The sequence below is a fragment of the Bos taurus genome, chromosome 10, assembly GCF_002263795.3.
Source record: "Bos taurus isolate L1 Dominette 01449 registration number 42190680 breed Hereford chromosome 10, ARS-UCD2.0, whole genome shotgun sequence".
In the NCBI taxonomy this organism is placed as follows: domain Eukaryota; kingdom Metazoa; phylum Chordata; class Mammalia; order Artiodactyla; family Bovidae; genus Bos; species Bos taurus.
Genome location: NC_037337.1, coordinates 54,683,372 through 54,705,907, shown reverse-complemented (window position 1 = coordinate 54,705,907; position 22,536 = coordinate 54,683,372). Strand labels below are relative to the sequence as shown.

Sequence of the window (22,536 nt, the reverse complement as noted above, 5' to 3'; positions counted from 1 at the left end):
GTAATGAAAACAGACTTGGTTTTTATTGGACACAGATATGTCATTCCATGTTTGGAATAAAATGAGGTTGGTATTGATGGAGCAGAATGAGAGTGGAAAAAGTGAAGACAAATGATGTGCCTGAAAAATAAACGCACACAGATTCAAGAGACTATTTTTAGACTTAAGTCTTCAAATGTTGATATTTTCTAGAGATAATTCTTCTTTACTCTTGTAGACAAGCCTCCAAGTTTTACATTTTGATGGAGCCCAGACTCCAGGTAATAGTGTAGCTTGCCTTTCCTCTACTAAGTCTTCCAGGATATAAAGAAAGGGCCACAATAATAGTCTTACTCTCCATCCTCAAACCCCAGTTCAAAAAATAAATATGCATATATACAATTTTCAACAAAATGAGAAATTATGAAGAAATATAGAAGTAATAAGGGCTGGATGACTTATGCCTCATTGCACTGGGAAGTGTGAGAGGTTACAGAAGACTAACGAATTCTGCCTTGGACGTGACTTCATTAATCTGTAAATGGATCATGGGCCTTTAGAGGTACAGAACAAAGTCAGTGAGTAATAACGAAAATACTCTTAGGAATATCTCCTTCCAAAAAGGATGGAGTTGGGGTAAATTAATATTTTGTGTATGTAACAAAAAATACTTACTACTTCAAAACAGCAGTTTCAAACTGCTGTTGTCAATAGACTCAGAAGGTTAAAAGCATTTTTACGATAATCATCCTTTGCCTTTTTCACCTTCATTTCTCTTGAGTATACAGTACTTCCAGAAGCTACTTGATGGGTGATATAAAGCAACAAATCTAATTCACTGTGAGAATCCAACTGTCTTCTACTAAGCTAATTTAAAAGATTTGGACAAATGTAAAAAAAAGTGTCACTCATCTTACTAAAATTTTTTGGAAAACAGTTATTTTTCATTAAATGTGCTATGTTAATATGTAATTGATCTGTGTTTTCATTTCAAAATTAATATTTTTAAAATTTCTCAGTTTTAATTTCTAATAATAAAGTATTATTAAATATAACCTACCTAAACAAAAGCTCTTTGGAGTCCTCAAGATTTAAGCATATAAAGAGTGAGACTAAAATGTTTAAGGATCACAATTCAAGAACACTGGACTCTCTCTGTGATTCAGGTCCTTATCACCAACTGCCTGGAAGTCTTAAAGGAGTGTCTTTAGGTGAGATCTGTCCTGATATCAGAGTTACCTTCGAGAGTGATGGTCATAAAAAACAAATTTGATTTGTGTTACTGATGAATTATTTAGTCCCTATAAAACTCTATCACTTTGCATTCAACCACTTGAAATTATGTCTCACAGACACTGAACTATTTATGATTCTCTGAATATACTGTATTTCACATCTCTGAACAATATACACGCTTTCCTTCTCTTTCAAATATTGTAGATCCCTTTGTCCACCTGATGAAATCCTGTTATCATTTAAAACCTAGTTCTCTTGTCTTACCCTTTGGGAAGCTGTTCCTGATTTTTTTCTTCTATAAGACTCCTGTAGAATGAAGACCTTTATTGCTACTTTTATCCCACAGTATTATAGTCACATATTCACAAGACTGTCTCCCATTCCACATTCTGAGCTCAATAAGGACAAGTAGTGGGTCATAACTTTGCAGGATCCCTTAAGCCAGTAAATGGTACAGACTTGGCACTAAAACAATACCTGTTGAATTAAACTGAAAATTTTAAAATGTTCTCTAATTCTACCCCAAGGCAGATGGGTCATGGTGGAGAGTTTTGACAAAACGTGGTTCACTGGAGAAGGGAATGGCAAACCACTTCAGTATTGTTGCCTTGAGAACCCTATGAACAGTATAAAAAGGCCAAAAGATATGACACTGAAAGATGAACTCCCCCACTCAGTAAGTGCCCAATAGGCTACTAGAGAAGAGTGGAGAAATAACTCCAGAAAGAATGAAGAGATGGAGCCAAAGCAAAAACAATGCCTAGTTGTGGATACGATGGGGGTTGGAAGTAAAGTCCAATGCTGTAAAGAACAGTATTGTGTAGGAACCTGGAATGTGAGGTCCATGAATCAAGGTAAATTGGAAGTGGTCAAACAAAAGGGGGCAAGAGTGAACGTTGACATTCTAGGAATCAGTGAACTAAAATGGACTGGAATGGGTGAATGTAACTCAAATGACCATTATATGTACTACTGTGGGCAAGAATCCCTTAGAAAAAATGGAGTAGCCATCATAGTCAACAAAAGAGTCTGAAATGCAATACTTTGGGGCAATCTCAAAAATGACATAATGATCTCGGTTTATTTCCAAGGCAAACAATTCAATATCACAGTAATCCAAGTCTATACCAAACCACTAAGGCCGAAGAAGCTGAAGTTGAATGGTTCTATGATGACCTAGAAAATCTTCTAGAACTAACACCAAACAAAAGATGTCCTTTCCATTATAGGGGACTGGAATGCAAAAGTAGGAAGTCAAGAGATACCTGGAGTAACAGGCAAGTTTGGCCTTAAGAGTACAAAATAAAGTAGGCCTAAGGCTAACAGTTTTGCCAAGAGAACACACTGGTCATAGCAAACACCCTCTTCCAACAACACAAGAGATGACTCTACACATGGCCAATAGTGATATCAGATTGATTATGTTCTTTGCAGCTGAAGATGGAGAAGCTCTATACCACCAGCAAAAACAAGACTGGGAGCTGATTGTGGCTCAGATCATGAACTCCTTATTGCAAAATTTAGATTAAATTGAAGAAAGTAGGGAAAACCACTAGACCATCCAAGCATGACCTAATCAAATCCCTTATGATTATACAGTGGAAGTGACAAATAGATTCAAGGGATTAGATCTGATGGAGGGAGTGCCTGAAGAACTATAGACAGAGGTTCGTAACATTGTACAGGAGGCAGTGATCAAGACCATCCCCAAGAAAAACAAAAGCAAAATGGTTGTGTGAGGAAGCCTTACAAGCAGCTGAGAAAGAGAGAGGCTAAAGGCAAAGGAGAAAAGGAAAAATATACCCATCTGAATGAAGAGTTCTGAAGAACAGCAAGGAGAGATAAGAAAGCCTTTATTAGCAATCAGTGCAAAAAAAAAAAAAAGAGGAAAAAAACAGAATGGGAAAGACTAAAGATCTCTTCAAGAAACTACAGATACCAAGGGAACATTCCATGCAAAGATGCGCACAATAAACAACAGAAACAGTATGGACCTAACAGAAGCAAAAGATATTAACAAAAGGTGGCAAGAATACATAGAAAATTATACAAAAAAGATCTTAAGACCCAGATAACCACAATGGTATGAATACTCACCTAGAGTCATATATCCTAGAATGTGAAGACAAGTGGGCCTTACAAAGCATCACTACAAACAAAGCTAGTGAAGGTGATGGAATTCCAGTTGAGATATTTCAAATCCTAAAAGATGATGCTGTGAAAGTGCTCCATTCAATATGCCAGCAAATCTGGAAAACTCGGCAGTGGCCACAGGCCTGGAAAAGGTCAGTTTTCATTCCAATCCCAGAGAAAGGCAATGCCAAAGAATGCTCAAACTACAGCACAATTGCACTCGTCTCACATGCTAGCAAAGTAATGCTCAAAATTCTTCAAGCCAGGCTTCAACAGTACATAAATCATGAACTTCCAGATGTTCAAGTTGGATTTAGAAATGGCAGAGGAACCAGATCAAGTTACCAACATCCGCTGGATCACCAAAAAAGCAAGAGAGTTTCAGAAAAACATCTACTTCTGCTTTATTGATATGCCAAAGCCTTTGACTGTGTGGATCACAACAAACTGTGGAAAATTCTTTAAGAGATGGGAATACCAGACCACCTTACTTGACTCCTGAGAAATTTGTATGCAGGTCAAGAAGCAACAGTTAGAACCAGACATGGAACAACAGATTGGTTCCAAATAGGAAAAGGAGTACATCAAGGCTATGTACCGTCACCCTGCTTATTTAACTTATATGCAGAGTACATCATGAGAAACACTGGGCTGGATGAAGCACAAGCTGGAATCAAGACTGCTGGGAGAAATCAATAACCTCAGATATGCAGATGACACCACCCTTATGGCAGAAAGTGAACAGCCTTTTGATAAAAGTGAAAGAGGAGAGTGAAAAAATTGGCTTAAAACTCAACATTCAGAAAACTAAGATCATGCCATCTGGTCCCATCATTTCATGGGAAATAGATGGTAAACAATGAAAACAGTAAGAGACTTTATTTTCTTTGGATCCAAAATCACTGCAGATGGTGATTGCAGCCATGAAATTAAAAGACACTTGATCCTTGGAAGAAAAGCTATGACCAACCTAGACACCATATTAAATAGCAGACATTACTTTACCAACAAAGGTCCATCTAGTCAAACCTATGGTTTTCTCAGTAGTCATTTATGGATGTGAGAGGTGGACCATAAAGAAAGCTGAGTGCCAAAGAATTGATGCTTTTGAACTGTGTGTGGTATTGGAGAAGACTCTTGAGAGTTCCTTGGACTGCAAGGAGATCCAACCAGTACATTCTTCTAAAGGCGATCAGTCCTGGGTGTTCATTGGAAGTACGGATGCTAAAGCTGAAACTCCAATACTTAGGGCATCTCATGCGAAGAGTTGACTCACTGGAAAAGACCCTGATGCTGGGATGGAATGGGGGCAGGAGGAGAAGGGGATGACAGAGGACGAGATGGCTGGATGGCATCACAGACTCAATGGACAGGAGTTTGAGTAAACTCCAGGAGTTGGTGATGGACAGGGAGGCCTGGCATGCTGCAATTCATGGGGTCACAAAGATTCGGTCACGACTGAGCAACTGAACCGAATCTTTTCTAAATTCATTCATTCATTCATCAACACTTGTTTATTCTGTGCCTAGCATGTTCAACATGTCAAGGATCCAATGATAAACAAAACTAAGGCTCTACCCTCAGGGATTTTTGTCTAGCAATGGAGAAAGATTTAACTAAAATTACCATGCAGTTTACTTCAGTTCAGTCTCTCAGTCGGGTCCGACTCTTTGCAACCCCATGGACTGCAGCATGGCAGGCTTCCCTGTCCATCACCAACTCCTGGAGCATGCTCAAACTCCTGTCCATCAAGTCGGTGATGGCACCCAACCATCTCATTCTCTGTCATCCCCTTCCTCTGCCTTCAATTCTTTCCCAGCATGAGGGTCTTTTCTAATGAGTCAGTTCTTTGCATCAGATGGCCAATGTATTGGAGCTTCAACTTCAGCATCAGTCCTTCCAATGAATATTCAGGACTGATTTCCTTTAGGATGGACTGGTTGGATCGCCTTGCAGTCCAACGGACTCTGAAGAGTCTTCTCCAACACCACAGTTCAAAAGCATCAATTTTTCGGCACTTAGCCTTCTTTATGGTCCAACTCTCACATCCATATATGACTACTGGAAAAACCATAGCTTTGACTAGACGGACTTTTGTGTATACACTATTCAAGTATATAGCAATTTTAAACTGTGATAAATATTACGAAGGAAAATTATGGAGTATTATGAAAGCATAGGACAGAGGATATCTTGCTATGAATACACTAGTTTTGCTTCCAGAATGTTATACAATAAAATAAATTTTAAAGCCCTAACAAAGGTAGAGATATTCTAAGATTTAATTTTTTTCTTTTTTCCTACTAAGCCAGACTATGTAGTTTTCACATAAAGGTATATATAAAGTGTAGAGAAATAGAAATAATTTTCTCATTTTTAATGTGATAGACAAATTATTTAAAGAGCATAAAATCCCCTACTTCAATGATGAAATACTAAGGGCTAGATTACAAGAGGATCTCTATAAATTATGTACTTTTATTTTTTCCTACAAAATTATATAATTTTTAAAAAGTAATTATATTTAAAAATAAACTTTGTATGTGTGACTCCAACAGTAAAGAAATTGCCTGCACTGTGAGAGAGCTGAGTTCAACCCCTGGGTCAGGAAGATTCCCTGGATGAGGAAATGGCAACCCACTCCTGTATTCTTGCCTGGAGAACTCCATGGACAGAGGAGCCTGGTGCGCTATAGTCCATGGAGTCACAAAGAGTCAGACATGACTAAGCTTTATGCTGAATGGATTGAAAGAGGAATTTGCATAAATTTTCTACCACTGCTCCACTGACTTATAAAATCGTTCATCCTGGAACTTCCATTGAAGCCCAGTGGTTAAAACTCTGAGCTTCTCCTGCAGGGGGGTAAACTTTCAATTCCTGGTCAGGAAACTAAGATTCTGCATGACATGCAGTGCAGCCAAAAGAAAGATCCCTCATTCTTAATTTTTATTTGCCTTTTTAGTACTTTGACCTTATCATTCTTTGGGTAGCTATCATCTATATGGATGTTTGATTCCCTCCCTAGTCAGTGCCTTCAATGTGAAAAACAATAAGAAAAAGAACATCTGAATAAAAATTACTTTTCAACAAAAAGATAAATTACATGAAAATTTGAATCAAAACTTAGAAACTTCAGAAAAGCATGCACAAATATCATATATCATGATAGTCAAACTTTCTCAGCAAATATTTTTCTATTTTAACTTTTTAACTGTGGTATTAAACTGAGTAAATGAATAGGTCCTTTAAAATGAGTGTTAGAATCCCCATCCCCCCCCAGAACACCCACGTTTGACAAACTGTTTTAGGCATCATCAAAACATCGTGCACTTATTTATATGGCAAAATATCTTGTGTTATGAAAATCTTGCTTTCTCCTTAAAGTAGACTTCATTTCTGCCAGTTGGGTATGATTTTACAAGTCCACAGCCTCCTTGTGAAACCTGACCTCTTTCTTCCCTCCATAGTCAGTGCTAACATAAACCGAGAGCCTCACAAGAAGTCATTAAAGCAGTGCTGTTAAGAGGCCAGAGCTCTATAAAACAGGCAAGAAACAAGGTCTCAAGAAACATGCACCATCCTCAAAAACAACCTCGCAAACACAATAAATGTAAGTGCCTATTTTATTTGTGATTTCCTCTTCTTCACCTGTCTACTTAAGCATTTGCTTCTATGATTTATAGTCAGAGAAAAAGGATCAGAAAGGCTAAGAGGAAAAAAAAATGCTAAGAGGATAATGTTCTTCAAAGTTTTATTTGAAGAACAGAAAGCAACACATTCATGTTTCCACCATGGAAATGTATGACTATAATGTTAAACTAACATGCTATTCATGCTTCTTGAGTTGCGATGAATGAAATAACTTAATACGTGTTACAAAGAATGGAAGTTGCAATGAATGAAATACTTAACACATTTTGATTTTAAAACCAACTAAAAATTGTGAATGATTGTTGTCATTCAGTCATGTCTGACTCTTTGAGACCCCATGGACTGGAGCCACCAGGCTCTTCTATCTATCAGATTTCCCAGGCAAGAATATTGGAGTGGGTTGCCATTTTCTTCTCTAGGGGCTCTTCCTGACCCAGGGATCGAATTCTTGTCTCCTGCACTGCAAGCGAATTCTTTACTGCTGAACCACCAAGGAAGCCCAAAAGTTATGAATACACAATCTGAAATGACAACTCATAAGTTCAGGAACTATTCCCTAATCTAAGAAAATATAATTTTCTTGTGTAAATTACATTTAAAATATTCTTTCACTAAAAAGGAAATACTTCAGTTGGTGAGAACCTGAACACAGGATTTACACTGGTGATTCTGACACTGCACAGCAGCCAGAGGATCTGGAGTCTCAACTGGTCAAGGAATGTACCAGTTGCTAGTGCCTCACCTCTCCTTGGGGAGTCCTAAGTACCAAGATATGGTGGCCAGCAGTCATGCTCCAATACTTCTTGCTGTTTCCATGGTTCTAAGTCACCAATCAGTAACTTTGGAGAATTCTTTTATTTTTTATTGAAGGATAATTGCTTTACAGAATTTTGTTGTTTTCTATCAAACCTCAACATGAATCAGCCATAGGTATACACATATCCCCTCCCTTTCATTTCCTTCCCCATCACACCCCTCTAGGTTGATACAGAGCTCCCTGTTTCGAGTTACCTGAGCCATACAGCAAATTCCCCTTGGCTATCTATTTTACATGTGGTAATGTAAGTTTCCACGTTACTCTTTTCATACATCTTACCCTGCCCTCCCCTCTCCCCATGTCCATAAGTCTATTCTCTGTTTCTCCACTGCTGCCCTATAAATAAATTCTTCAGTACCATTTTTCTATATTCCGTAATGTGTGTTAGAATACGATATTAATCTTTCTCTTTCTGACTCACTTTACTCTGTATAATAGGTTCTAGGTTCATCCACCTCATCAGAACTGACTCAAATGTGCTTCTTTTTATGGCTGAGTAATATTCCATTACTTTGCCAACAAAGGTTTGTCTAGTCAAGGCTATGGTTTTTCCAGTAGCCATGTATGGATGTGAGAGCTGGACTGTGAAAAAAGCTGAGCACCAAAGAATTGATGCTTTTGAACTGTGGTGTTGGAGAAGACTCTTGAGAGTCCCTTGGACTGCAAGGAGATCCAGCCAGTCCATCCTAAAAGAGATCAGTCCTGGGTGTTCATTGGAAGGACTGACGTTGAAGCTGAAGATCCAATACTTTGGCCACCTGATGCAAAGAGATGACTCATTTGAAAAGACTCTGATGTTGGGAGGGATTGAGGACAGGAGGAGAAGGGGACAACAGAGGATGAGATGGTTGGATGGCATCACCAACTCAATGGACATGGGTTTGGGTAGACTCTGGGAGTTGGTGATGGACAGGAAGCCTGTTGTGCTGCAGTTCATGGGGTCACAAAGAGTCGGACACGACTGAGTGACTGAACTGAAGTGAACTGAATATTCCTTTGTGTATATGTATCACAACTTCTTTATGCATTTATCTGTCAATGGACATCTAGGTTGCTTCCATGTTCTAGCTATTGTAAATGATGCTGCAATGAACAATGGGATACATGCGTTTCTTTCAACACTGGTTTCCTCAGGGTATATGCCTAGAAGTGGGATTGCTGGGTCATATGCTGGTTTTTTCTTAGTTTTTTAAGGAATCTCCATACCATCTTCCATAGTGGCTATATCAATTTACATTCCTACCAACAGTGTAAGAGCATGCCCTCTTCTTCACACCCTCTCCAGCATTTACTGTTTGTAGACTTTTTGATGAGGGCCATTCTGACCAGTGTAGGGGAATATTTCATTGTAGTTTTGATTTGCATTTCTCTAATAATGAGTGATGTTGAGCATCTTTTCATGTGTTTGTTAGCCATCTGTATGTCTTTGGAGAAATGTCTGTTTATGTCCTTTTCCCACTTTTTAATTGGGTTGTTTGTTTTTCTAGCATTGAGTTGTATGAGCTACTTATGTATTTTGGAAATTAATCCTTTGTCAGTTGTTTCATTTGCTATTATTTTCTCCCATACTGAGGGTTGTCTTCTCAACTTGCTTATAGTTTCCTTTGTTGTGCAAAAGCTTTTAAGTTTAATCAGGACCCATTTCTTTACTTCTGCTTTTATTTCCATTACTCTAGGAGGTGGATCATAGAGGATCTTGCTTTGATTTATGTCATCAAGTGTTCTGCCTATGTTTTCCTCTAAGAGTTTTATAGTTTCTGGTCTTACATTTAGGTCTTTAATCCATTTTGAGTTTATCTTTGTGTATGTTGTTAGGAAGTGTTCCAATTTCATTCTTTTATATGCAGTTGTCCTGTTTTCCCAGCACTATTTACTGAAGAGGTTGTCTTTGCCCCATTGTATATTCTTGCATCCTTGGTCAGAAATAAGGTATCCATAGGTGCATGGGTTTATTTCTGGGCTTTCTATCCTGTTACATTGGTCTATATTTCTGTTTTTGTGCCAGTACCATACTGTCTTGATAATTGTAGCTTTGTAGTATAATCTGAAGTCAGGAAGGTTGATTCCTCCAGCTCCATTCTTTCTGAAGACTGCTTTGGCTATTCAGGGTCTTTTGTGTTTCCATATGACTTGTGAAAATTTTTGTTCCATTTCTGTGAAAAATGCCATTTGTAATTGGATAGAGGTCATACTGAATCTGTACACTGCACTTGGTAGTATAGTCATTTTCACAATATTGATTCTTCCTACCCAGGAACATGGAATATCTCTCCATCTGTTTATGTCATCTTTGATTTCTTTCATCAGTGTCTTATAATTTTCTGTGTACAGTTCTTTCGTCTCCTTAGGTAAGGTTATTCCTAGATATTTAATTCTTTTTGTTGCAATGGAATTGCATTGCAATGGAATTGATTCCTTAATTTCTCTTTCTGATTTTTCATTGTTAGTGCATAGAAATCCAAGTGATTTCTGTGTATTGATTTTGTATCCTGCAACCTTGCTAAACTCACTGATTAGCTCTAGTAATTTTCTGATACTATCTTTAGGGTTTTCTATGTTCAGTATCATGTCATCTGCAAACAGTGAGAGCTTTACCTCTTCTTTTCCAATCTGGATTCATTTCTTTTTCTTCTCTGATTGCTGTAGCTAGGACTTCCAGAACTATGTTGAATAGTGGTGATTAAAGTGGACACCCTTGTCTTCTTCCTGATCACAGGGGGACTGCTTTCAGTTTTTCACCATTGAGAATAATGTTTGCTGTAGGCTTATCATATGTGGCCTTTATTATATTGAGGTAGGTTCCTTCCATGCCCATTTTTTTAAAGAGTTTTAATCATAAAACTCCAGTACTTTGGCCATCTCATGCGAAGAGTTGACTCATTGGAAAAGACTCTGATGCTGGGAGGGATTGGGGGCAGGAGGAGAAGGGGACGACAGAGGATGAGATGGCTGGATGGCATCACTGACTCGATGGACGTGAGTCTGAGTGAACTCTGGGAGTTGGTGATGGACAGGGAGGCCTGGCGTGCTGCGATTCATGGGGTCACAAAGAGTTGGACACGATTGAGTGACTGAACTGAACTGAATCATAAATGGGTGCTTAATTTTGTCAAAGGCTTTTTCTGTATCTATTTAGATTATCATATGGTTTTTATCTTACAATTTGTTAATATGATGTACCACACTGATTGATTTGTGTATATTGAAGAATCTTTGCATTCCTGGAATAAATCCAACTTGATCATGGTGTATGAGCTTTTTGATGTGTTGCTGAATTCTGTTTGCTAAATTTTGTTGAGAATTTTTGCATCTATGTTCATCAATGATATTGGCCTGTAGTTTTCTTTTTTTGTGTTGTCTTTGTCTGGTTTTGGTATCAGGGTGATGATGGCCTTATAGAATGAGTTTGTAAGTGTTCCTTTCTCTACAATTTTTTGAAAGAGTTTTAGAAGGATAGGCATTAGCTCTTCTCTAAATGTTTGACAGAATTTTCCTGTGAAGCCATCTGGTCCTGGGCTTTTGTTTTTTGGGAGATTTTTTATCACAGCTTCTGTTTCAGTGCTTGTAATTGGGTTGTTCATAATTTCTATTTCTTCCTGATTCAGTCTTGGAAGATTGAACTTTTCTAAGAACCTGTCCATTTCATCCAGGTTATCTATTTTATTGCCATATAGTTGTTCATAATAATCCTTTGTATTTCTTCATTGTCTGTTGTAACCTCTCCTTTTTCATTTCTAATTTTATTTGATTCTTCTTTTTTTCTTGATGAGTCTGGCTAAAGGTTTGTCAATTTTATCTTCTCAAAGAACCAGCTTTTAGTTTTATTAATCTTTACTACTGTTTCTTTCATTTTTTTTTTCATTTATTTCTGCTCAGTTCTCTATGTTTCTTTCCTTCTACTAATTTTGGTGTGTTTTTTTGTGTGTGTTCCTTTTCCAGTTATTTTAGATATAAAATTAGGTTGTCCGATGTTTTTCTTGTTTTTTGAGGTAGGAATGTATTGCTATACACTTCCCACTTAGGACTGCTTTTGCTGCATCCCATAGGTTTTGAATTGTTGTGTTTTCATTGTCTTTGTTTCTACAAATTTTCTGATTTCCCTTTTGATCTCTCCAGTAACCTGTTGGTTATTTAGAAATGTGTTGTTTAATGTCCCTGTGTTTGTGTTTCTTACAGTTTTTTTGTTTTTTGTTTTTGTAATTGATATCTAGTCTCATAGTGTTGTGGTCAGAGAAGATGCTTACCACGATTTCAATTTTCTTAAATTTACAGAGGTTTGATTTGTGACCCACGATGTGGTCTATCCTGGAGAATGTTCCATGTGCACTTGAGAAGAAGGTGTATTCTTCTGCATTTGGATGGAATGTCCTGATGATATCAATGAGATCCATCTCATCTAATGTATCATTTAAGACTTTGTTTCCTTATTAATTTTGTTTTAATGATCTGTTCATTGGTGTGAGTGGGGTGTTAAAGTCTCCTACTATTAGTGTGCTACTGTCAATTTCTCCTTTTATTCTGCTGGTGTTTGTCTTAGGTATTGAGGTGCTCCTATGTTGGGTGCTTAAATATTTACAACTGTTATGTCTTCCTCTTGGATTGATCCCTTGATCATTATGTAGTGCCCTTTCTTATCTCCTGTAAACTTCTTTACTTTAATTTTGTCTGATATGAGGACTGCTCCTCCAGCTTTCTTTTGCTTTCCATTTGCATGGAATATATTTTTCCATCTCTCACTTTAGTCTATATGTGTCTTGAGGTTTGAAGTTGGTTTCTTGTAGATAGCATATATATGGGTCTTGTTTTTGTATCCATTCAGCCAATCTGTATCTTTTGGTTGAGCATTTAATCCACTTACATTTAAAGTACTTATTGATACATATGTTCCTACTGCCATTTTCTTAATTGTTTGGGGTTGATTTTGTATATCTTTTCTCTTCTTTTGTATTTCTGGACTATAGAAGTCTGTTTAACATTTGTTGTAATGCTGGTTTGGTGGTATTGAATTCTCTTAAATGTTGCTTGTCTGAAAAGCTTTTTATTTCTCCATCAATTTTGAATGAGATCCTTGCCGGGAACAGTAATCTTGCTTGTAAATTCTTTCCTTTCAGTACTTTAAATATATCCTCCCATTCCCTTCTGGCCTGCAGAGTCTCTGCTGAAAGATCAGCTGTTAAGCATATGGGGCTTCCCTTGTATGTTACTTGTTGCTTCTCCCTTGCTGCTTTTAATATTCTTTTTGTGTTTAGTCTTTGTTAGTTTGATTAGTATGTGATGTGTCTTTCCATGTTTCTCCTCAGGTTTATCCTGTATGGGATTCTTTGTGCCTCTTGGACTTGATTGACTATTTTCTTTTCCATGTTGGGGAAATCTCAACTCTAATCTCTTCAAAAATTTTCTCATACCCTTTCTTTTTCTAGTCTTCTTCTGGGACCTCTATAATTTGAATATTGGTGCATTTGATATGATCCCAGAGGTCTCTGAGACTATCCTCAGTTCTTTTCATTCTTTTTACTTTATTCTGCTCTTCAGAATTTATTTCCACCATTTTATCCTCCAGCTCACTGATTTGTTCTTCTGCTTCAGATATTCTGTTGTTGATTCCTTCTAGAGTATTTTTAATTTCAGTAATTGTGCTGTTTGTCTCTGTATGTTTATCCTTTAATTCTTCTAGGTCTTTGTTAATTTATTCTTGCATTGTCTCCATTTTGTTTTCAAGGTTCTTGATCATCTTTACTATCATTATTCTGAATTCTTTTTCAGGTAGTTTGCCTATTTTTTCTTCATTTATTTGGACTTCTGTGTTTCTAGTTTGTTCCTTCACTTATATAGTATTTCTCTACCTTTTCATTATTATTACTTTTTTAACTTATTGTGTTTGAGGTCTCCTTTTGCCAGGCTTCAACGTTGAATTCTTTCTTCCTTTTGGTTTCTGCCCTCCTAAGGTTGGTTCGGAGAAGGCAATGGCACCCCACTCCAGTACTCCTGCCTGGAAAATCCCATGGACAGAGGAGCTTGGAAGGCTGCAGTCCCTGGAGTCGCTGAGGGTCAGACACGACTGAGTGACTTCACTTTCACTTTTCACTTTCATGCATTGGAAGAAGGAAATGGCAACCCACTCCAGTGTTCTTGCCTGGAGAATCCCAGGGACGGGGGAGCCTGGTGGGCTTCCGTCTGTGGGGTCACACAGAGTCGGACATGACTGAAGTGACTTAGCAGCAGCAGCAGCAGCAAGGTTGGTTCAGTGGTTTATGTAAGCTTCTTATAGGGTGAGATTTGTGCTGAGTTTTTGTTTGTTTTTCCTCTGATGGACAGGTCTGAGTGAGGTGGTAATCCTATCTGCTGATGATTGGGTTTGTATTTTTGTTTTGTTTGTTGTTTAGATGAGGCGTCCTGCACAGGGTGCTACTGGTGTTTGGGTGTTGCTGGGTCTTGTATTCCAGTGGTTTCCTTTGTATGAGTTCTCACTATTTGATACCCCCGAGGGTTAGTTCTCTGGTAGTCTAGAGTCTTGGAGTCAATGTTCCCACTCCAAAGGCTCAGGGCTTGATCTCTTAAGTATGTAAGACAAGAAATTACTACAATAAATATCTCAACTCCATGGACAATTTCCTAGTGTCGTCAAAAGATGGAAGCAATTCAATAGTTTAGCAGTCCATCCAATACAGTGACAATCATTCAGATCAACCAGGGCCCCACTGCTACCGCAAGGGCAAGGAAGTTGGGGGGAGACCCACAAGCCTCTGACTCTGGGCGGAAAATGGCTGCGGCTGTATCCAGAGTGGGATGGAGGGACAGCTCTTGCCTGCCAAACCCCAGACAGTTCCCGAGACCTCAAGGAACCCCGGCTCTCAGTAGCACCCTCTTTGTACCTGCACGGGTCAGCCCAACTCTGGAGAATTCTATAACTAGCTCATCAAAGAAACAGGAAGATTCCTATCTCAGACTCTCAAATAGCCACAATTCCAGAGTCAGTTACAGAATTTTATGCATATAAAGTTTAGCTTAAAGTTTATTTCTATGATGCTGGTCATTCAAATCATGCATTTGCCTACTCCAGGATTTACTAATCAAAACACAGTTGTAACTTCTTACCTCAACAGGTTCAACTCATTTCAAGTCTTCAAACCTTGAAGACTGACCTGCAACTGAATAGGAAGTAAGCAAGAGACCCTGATCCAGCATTTCATCAAACCAGGGTAACTCAAGCTTTAGCTACTTAGGTAAAAAAATCAACCAAGGTACAAGTTTCAAACAAAAGCTGAAAATTTATTATAGCCTTAAGACTAGACAAGTAGCTATTTAAACTTTTTTAAAAGTTATTTTACAGAAAAATACTCATCTGTTTAATAAAAACAATGTAACACAATCACGACATCTTGGGCATTGACTTCTTTTTGAAAATCTATATTGAGTATGCAACAGCTATTTTATAAGTGGCTTATTACCCAACTTCTAGTGAATTTAGTATCCTGCTTGAATATGTGGCAACTCTAAAATCCATTTGCTAAGCTGTATACGTTTGCTTTTCAAAGGAAAGATCTGGATCAAAATGTGTCCACAGACATATAAACAAAATGAAGGCTAGAAACTTTATAATGAAGTTAGGAACCAGGACCTTTCAGAAATAGATCCTATATGCAAATTTCCCACAGATGACATTATTTTTCAGTCTATTCTTACTGTATCCATATTGAAAGACATCTTTAATAACATCTGAGAATTTGCTTCTTTGATATTTTATCAACCCTATCCTGCCAAATGCCAGACTTGGCAGTCCCCAAACTCAATTTCTTTGGCTGGAAAGACTGACACAAAGCTTTTCATGTTGCCACTCAATGGTACTCAACAATTCTCTTCTTAACTCATACTAATAACTGGTTTCAGAAATTCTCTACCTTTCCTATTTATTCAAATTCCCAGCCACTTTTAACCAAAAGTTTAAATGACTTGAAGTTTAGAGATATGTCTTACTTGTCTGCAGATTGCTAGAATGGTGGCCTGTGTACAACAGGCACTCAGTAATGGTTACTTAAAGAAACCATTAAGTAAACTCAGTGAACCACATCACCATTCACTCCGTATTTACAACAAAACCTCTGCCTCTTATGTCCTTGAGAAGATTACCATAATTTTGGCTACATCACTCCCTATTGCATAACCCTGGGCAGGGATTGAGCCTGGCCCCACAACAGTGAAAGCACCTGAGTCCTAACCACTGGACCACCAAGAAATTCCCTACTTATTCTTCATAAGCATATTTTGTTATATAAAATAGGATTTTTTTAAGTTTTTATGAATTCATAAGATAATGAGTGTAAAGTGCTTAGCACAGTGCCTGTAACATAAAAAAGCACCTTGATCTACACCTTATATAAAAATGGGTCATAGAACTAAATGTGAAACACAAAACAGTAAAACTTTTGCAAGAAAACACAGACAAATCTTTATGATCTGTTTAGATATGACATAAAAACACAATCCATAAAGGAAAAACATTGATAAAAACACTTTCATCAAAACAAAAAAGATTCTACTCTTGAAAAAATAAACTTAAGAGAAGGAAAAGGCAAGCCATCAACTGGAAGAAAACTTGCAAATCACATATCTGAGGGACGATTTGTATCAATAATACATAAAAAAATCTCAGAATTTAATAGTTAGAAAACCAACAAAAAATTTGGCAAAAGATTTGAACAGATACTTTACGAAACAAGATTAAGGATGGAAACTAAACACATATAAAGATGATTTACTTCATTAGTTACAGTAATCAGTTCAGTTCAGTCGCTCAGTCGTGTCCAACTCTTTGCGACCCTATGAATTGCAGCACGCCAGGCCTCCCTGTCCATCACCAACTCCTGAAGTTCATTCAAACTCACGTCCATCGAGTTGGTGATGCCGTCCAACCATCTCATCCTCTGTTATCCCCTTCTCCTCCTGCCCCCAATCCCTCCCAGCATCAGAGTCTTTTCCAATGAGTCAACTCTTTGCATGAGGTGGCCAAAATACTAGAGTTTCAGCTTTAGCATCATTCCTTCCAAAGAACACCCAGGGCTGATCTCCTTCAGAATGGACTGGTTGGATCTCCTTGCAGTCCAAGGGACTCTCAAGAGTCTTCTCCAACACCACACTTCAAAAGCATCAATTCTTCAGCGCTCAGCTTTCTTCACAGTCCAGCTCTCACATCCATACATGACCACTGGAAAAACCATAGCCTTGACTAGACGGACCTTTGTTGGCAAAGTAATGTCTCTGCTTTTGAATATGCTATCTAGGTTGGTCATAACTTTCCTTCCAAGGAGCAAGCGTCTTTTAATTTCATGGCTGCAATCACCATCTGCAGTGATTCTGAAGCCCAGAAAAATAAAGTCTGACACTGTTTCCACTGTTTCCCCATCTATTTCCCATGAAGTGATGGGACCAGATGACATGATCTTAGTTTTCTGAATGTTGAGCTTTAAGCCAACTTTTTTACTCTCCTCTTTCACTTCATCAAGAGGCTTTTTAGTTCTTTTTCACTTTCTGCCATAAGGGTGGTATCATCTGCATATCTGAGGTTATTGATATTTCTCTCCGCAATCTTGATTCCAGCTTGTGCTTCTTCCAGCCCAGCGTTCTCATGATGTATAAGTTAAATAAGCAAGGTGACAATATACAGCCTTGACGTACTCCTTTTCCTATTTGGAACCACCTATTGGTGTAGCTCAAATAAAAAAACTGACAATACCAAGTGCTGGGGAGGGTGTGGGGTACCTGGAACTTCATAACTTGCTGGTGGGAATGCAAACTGGTACAGTCACTTTGGAAAATAACTTAGCAATTTCTTATAAAGTTAAATACATATTGATTGCACTGTCACCTTAAAGGAACACCAGAAGTAGATGCAGAAATTGGAGGCTATAAGAGAAATGGTCTGGCTCCGTAGGAATTTAAGGAAGAAATTAGGAAGAAGGAAAAATCACACACCTCAGCAAATAAACAAAGTATACATGCTCGGTCTCAATGGAAATTAAAACTTCTGTTTAGGCAAAAACCTGTACAAGAAAATTTATCAAAGCTGTATTTATAACTGCCCAAAATGTAAACAACTAAAATGTCCTTCAACTTTAACAGGTGAATGGATAAACAATAGTAAATTTATACTATGGAACAGTACTCAGCAATAAAAAAGAGAACTACTGAAACACTCAATATAGACAAATTTCAGCATATCATGCTAAGTGGAAGAAGCAAGACCCAGAAGGCTACATAATGTATAATCTCATTTATATGATGTATTGGAGAATGCAAAATATAGTAGGTACTAGGAGTCAGGAGGAGGGAAGGCACACGAGAGAAGGTTTGGGTGATTATTCTGTATCCTGATCATAGTGAAGGTTACATAACTCTGCATATGTTAAAACTCATAGAACTGTGGACCCAAATCACTAAGTTTCACTGTATGTAAATTTAAAAATAAGTTTCAATAAGACTGTATTCCTTACAAAGCAGAAAGACTTGTTAATTTTCAAATCATTCTTAACAAAGAACTATAAACCAAATTGACAGCATGGATAAATTTTAATTTATGTGTGGTCTGCTGACTCCTGCAAACCATTTCATTTCTTCTGTGAGGATACACCTGATCTTCCCAAATAAAACTACACAACTCTTACATGCTCCCAGGAGTTTGGAGTACACTGTTTGTCTGTTTGGTTTTTTTTTTTTAATATCTTTAATTAGAGGATAGTTGCTTTACAATATTGTATTCGTTTCTGCCATGTAGCAACATGAATCAGCCACAGGTATATATATGTCCCCTCCCTCCTGAACCTACCTTCCACCCCATCCCACTGTTCTCTAAGCTCTACTTTCTGCTTCTACCCACAGGACAAAACCTGTCTTTTCAGCTTTATGTTCCTGGCATTAATACCATAAATATAAAAAGCCCTCGATAGATATCTAATAAACACATGAATAAAATACGTCCTAGGGTGCATATACATTCAGTTCAGTCACTGCATCTTAAGTACACACAGTATAGTATGCACACAATAATAATCTGCAGGAGTATAACGCGATGAATCTAAGTTTACATTTTCTTTAGAATACTACACATGAGACATATAGATATAACTATAAATGAATATATGTGCCTGAGGAACAGAAGAAGTAAGGAACCTACAGTCCTCCTATCCTTTCACATAGTGAAGCGGTGCAAAATCAGTAACACCTCTGCAGAGAGGCTGGAAGAGTGGGGAGTCACTGAGGCAACACACACAGAGGCAAACAACTGAACAACCAGTCTTTCCTGAGTAGCCCAGCTCAGTTCCCCGCCTCTTGATGCCAGAAGCACACTGCAGGGCTCCAACTTCTGCACAAACCTTTTACACAGGCTGCTGACCCAGCGTATCCTGCAGACACTGGTCAGCTCTAGGACCCCTGGCATTCTGAACCCAACTTAAGGAGTTTCATAATATTCACCTGTTTCAGGTTCCATCAGGCCAGGCTTGAAATTAGTTAGAATTTGGTCCTAGAACCAAACGGTTTGATCCAAGGTATCTCATGTGAGAAACAGATTTTCTAGATTGGCTACTGGGTTTTTTGAATTCTTGTATAAAATAGATAACTAATAAGAACATACATTATAGCATAGGGAATTCTACTTAATTCACTGTGGTGACCTGAATGGGAAAGAAGTCCAAAAGGGAGGGGACGGCTGATTCATTTTGCTGCACAGTGGAAACACAACACTGCAAAACAACTATACTCTAATAAAAAATAATTTTAAAAAGACTGCTATGTATCTGAGACCTGCACATCACATTCAGGATTAAACTGCCCCACTGCATGCTAAAATAAAGGTGCAGTTTTACACATGCATCTGTACCACATTTGCACTTACACTCTCCTAACGTAGAGGTGAAGAGAGTGAAGTTACTTATGCTTCCAACATCCTCACCTACAGCTATCATACAGTTAGATCTCCTCAGCTGCACCTTGACTTACGTTCTGTTGCATTGATGCTGTTCCCTCCTGCAGAGATCAGCAGTAAGTAGAGAATAGCAGGCAATTAGAGTGGCTTCTGAGGGCCAAATCATAAAGAGCACCAGAAGCAGATATGGAAATGTGATGCTATAAGAGAAACGGTCTGTCTTGGCAGGAATTTAAGGAAGAGGTTAGGAAGAAGGAAAAACCACACACCTCAGCAAATAAACAAACAGGAGCAAACACATGCTCAGCTGTTCAGTCATGTCTGACTCTTTGCGACCCCATGGAATGTAGCCCACCAGGCTCCTCTGTCCATGGGATTTCCCAGGCAAGAATACTGGAGTGGGTTGCCATTTCCTTCTCCAGGGGATCTACCCAACCCAGGGATCGAACTCACGTCTCCTGTGTCACCTGCACTGGCAGGCGGATTCTTTACCACTGGGCCACCTGGGAAGACCTTCACTGCCAACAGGAAAAATCCAAGGAAATAAAAACAGCTTTCTATAATTGTTAAAACATCATAAAATTAATACCAACATTTCTGTCTTCCATTCTAAAGCTGATAAAATGAAAATAAACCACTGTTCACTTTGCCTTTCATCTTTCCCAACTGTTACTTAATCTTGAGTTAAAAATTTTGTTTTAAATAATCAGTCTCCATATGGTACTCTCATAATCTAGACAGGATCCTGTTAGTTTGGGAGTAAAATCTGATCTCACTTTGAAAGACATCCCCAACTGGGATTTTCCTCTTCTCAAATTATCTGTCTTCCCAGCAACAGTGTGTGGTCACAGAAGTGTATGAGACATGCTAATGCATTTATCAAGTGATTATTCTTGGCCCCTCTGCTGGCAAAAACAAGCAGGAAATGGCACAGAAAAAACATGCATAGTAAGCCACATTAACCAGCTTCAAAGCTGTTCAACTTGTGTGGTTCCTATGAATTCAGAGGGAAGAGAAAAAGCGCTGTTGCTTTGTCTTCTCCAAGACCACTTCCCCTTCAGCGTTTGCCAAGTGATTGCCTTATATTGCCTAACCCAAGAGATGCCTTTCTTACGCCTTGTTGTCATTCCATAAAGAATTAGTTCTGCTTAATAGCTCAACTGTGCAGGAAGAACATTCCATGCAATTTTACACTTTGCAGCAGTCAGAGAAACAGAAGGATCAAAAAGCATTAAGGGAGTGAGGTTTTGTAACAAAATTCATGTTATTTAGCAACTTCATCCATGTACAAATTTAGAATGAGAAAAATCACGAAATCCACCAAAATAAAAGCAGAAATATTTCTACTAGGATTACTTTTGCTTTTCCAAATAACTATTTAAAGGACATTCAAAACAATTCAAGAATTGCAGTATATTATTTGTTGATAAACTTTACTATATTCTTTTCCACTATTGTTTTACATGTTGCTTTATCAGATTATAAAAAACCTGGTTTTCCTTTCTTTTTCACATAATAACCTGACACTCAGTGGATATTTAATAAATGTCTGTTAATACAACTCATTAAAGTTTGCATAATCATAATTTATTAATTAAATGGTCTATGTATGAAACAATTCATAAACTGGACATCAATCACTATGAAATGTCTGGGTATTTTTTTCATCTTCTAATAACTGTTAAAGACAAGCCTATATAGCTGATAACAGGAAAAATATGGATATACACACACATCAGGTGACCTTGTTAAAGTGAATTCATATAGTAGACTCTGAGTTCTAAGCTACCCGTCTATAATACAATGGAGTTTTTTTAACGATACTAGAGCTCCCTTCTTTTCTTTTGGCTTGACCACCCAGTACTAAAAAGGACAAGATTAATCTACCACACATTTTATATGTATCAATTCATTTAATATTCATGAAACCTTAACAGATAAATACTACTACTTCTACTTATAGGCCAAAATTCTAAGAAGTTAAGCCATTTGCTCAGTTCAGTTCAGTCACTCAGTCATGTCGGACTCTTTGTGACCTCATGAACCGCAGCACACCAGGACTCCCTGTCCATCACCAACTCCTGGAATCCATCCAAACTCATGTCCATTGAGTCGGTGATACCATCCAACCATCTCATCCTCTGTCGTCCCCTTCTCCTCCTGCTCTCACTCTTTCCCAGCATCAGGGTCTTTTCAAATGAGTCAGCTCTTCGCATCAGGTGGCCAAAGCATTGGAGTTTCAGCTTCAACATCAGTCCTTCCAATGAACACCCAGGACTGATCTCCTTTACGATGGACTGGCTGGATCTCCTTGCAGTCCAAGGCACTCTCAAGAGTCTTCTCCAACACCACACTTAAAAAGCATCAATTCTTCTGTGCTCAGCTTTCTTTATAGTCCAACTCTCACATCCATACATGACTACTGGAAAAACCATAGCCTTGACTAGACAGACCTTTGTTGACAAAGTAACGTCTCTGCTTTTTAATATGCGTCTAGGTTGGTCATAACTTTCCTTCCAAGGAGTAAGCGTCTTTTAATTTCATGGCTGCAGTCACCATCTGCAGTGATTTTGGAGCCCCCAAAAATAAACTCAGCCACTGTTTCCACTGTTTCCCCATCTATTTGTCATGAAGTGATGGGACCAGATGCCATGGTCTTAGTTTTCAGAATGTTGAGCTTTAAACCAACTTTTTCACTCTCCTTTTTCACTTTCATCAAGAGATTCTTTAGTTCTTCACTTTCTGCCATAAGGGTGGTGTCATGTACATATCTGAGGTTATTGATATTTCTCCCAGCACTTGC

At 38.1% G+C, this 22,536-nt stretch overlaps 1 protein-coding gene and 1 long non-coding RNA gene across 3 annotated transcripts in view; one reads left to right on the top strand and one right to left on the bottom strand.

The window, feature by feature from the left end:
• LOC104973164 (uncharacterized) overlaps nt 1–15,492 on the top strand; it is an 80,405-nt gene extending 64,913 nt beyond the window's left edge. For both annotated transcript variants that reach the window (XR_809314.4, XR_809313.4), the window contains exons 2-4: nt 6,816–6,958; nt 13,762–14,051; nt 14,920–15,492. This is a non-coding gene — a long non-coding RNA (uncharacterized lncRNA). The remainder of the gene's footprint in view (nt 1–6,815; nt 6,959–13,761; nt 14,052–14,919) is intronic.
• The window catches only part of PRTG (protogenin), a 152,499-nt gene that overhangs the window by 82,599 nt on the left and 47,364 nt on the right, over nt 1–22,536 (bottom strand). The gene's annotated exons all lie outside the window — the stretch shown is intronic.